General features: G+C 36.4%; 1 pseudogene; it reads left to right on the top strand.

The window, feature by feature from the left end:
- The first annotated feature begins 733 nt into the window (after nucleotides 1-733).
- Nucleotides 734-1,238, top strand: LOC110034990 (annotated as a pseudogene).
- The last annotated feature ends 5 nt before the right edge of the window (nucleotides 1,239-1,243 follow it).

The raw sequence follows: 1,243 nt of genomic DNA, 5'->3' as shown, positions 1-1,243 counted from the left end.
TACTTTTGTTCCATTGGCGCTCACAAAAAATTAGTTACAATTCAAATATTCATGATTGATTTTTAATTAAACAACAGTGGTCTAAATATGAATATGAGCTGTTATTTTAATCGACAACATTTCAAGGAGAATATTCTAAGGAATTAAATGTAAATACTTATTTTACAAAAAAAATATATCATTTGGATAGTTCTATTATATATGTATTGTCAAATCTAACATAAGATTATTATCAATGATAAAATTTATTGTTTAGTGCACTTTTCACATCATATATTATGGAAAAATAGAATTTAAAATGATATAATAGTAATATTTGGCCTAAAATATAAATAATTAATTTTAAATAAGAAATGACATAATAGTAATCATTTTATAAAATTTCATATAAAACCCCCATCTTGACTATTTAATTATTTCTTATAAAATAAAATTAATTTTGCTAAACTCTCAAAACATTACTCATATTTAATTAAGAAAAATTATCATAAATAAATACATTCTATCAATTCCACCTCAAAATATAAAAGGGCTATTTGCATATGTAGCTTATACAATACTATTATTTACATATGAAACTTACATATTATATATATGATACATGAGATATGCAAATATTAATATTTAGAGGGCTAAAAATCCCAAAATAAAAAAAATAATCATAGAATTTCCCCAAACCCATATAATGCCTCTCCCGCCATCACTAACATAACCTAGATCGCTTCAGGTTCACTGATGGCACCGGCTTGCGAGCTTCCCTGCGACGGCGATGGATTCTGCATGGTCTGCAAGAAAAAGACGCCGGAAGTGGAGGCGGTCACTTGCCGGACCTGCACGACTCCGTGGCACGTTCCATGCCTTTCATCGCCGCCGAAGACTCTTGCATCCATCTCAGAATGGCAGTGCCCTGACTGCTTTTTTCCTTCCGGTGGTGCTACTGCGGACCTTTTCGTCGGGGCCGGAGGGTCGGCCTGCGAACTCATTGCCTCCATCCGAGCGATTGAGGCGGACGAGTCGCTCACGGAGCAGGAGAAGGCGAGGAGGCGGCAGGAGTTGATGAGCGGTGTACATTTGAAGGAAGGAAGGGAGAGTGAGCGTGATAAAGATGGGAAAGATGGTGGCGATGATAACAATGTGCTTGGTTTGTTGGATGAGAAGTTTAACTGCTCTTTCTGTATGCAACTCCCGGAACGGCCCGTTACGGTAAGCGCTAGAGTCGTGTTCTGAGAAGGACTCTCTTTTT

Source organism: Phalaenopsis equestris, unplaced genomic scaffold (genome assembly GCF_001263595.1).
Source record: "Phalaenopsis equestris unplaced genomic scaffold, ASM126359v1 Scaffold195125, whole genome shotgun sequence".
In the NCBI taxonomy this organism is placed as follows: Eukaryota; Viridiplantae; Streptophyta; class Magnoliopsida; order Asparagales; family Orchidaceae; genus Phalaenopsis; species Phalaenopsis equestris.
Note: the sequence above shows the minus strand (reverse complement) of the source record. Positions and strands in the feature narration are given on the sequence as shown.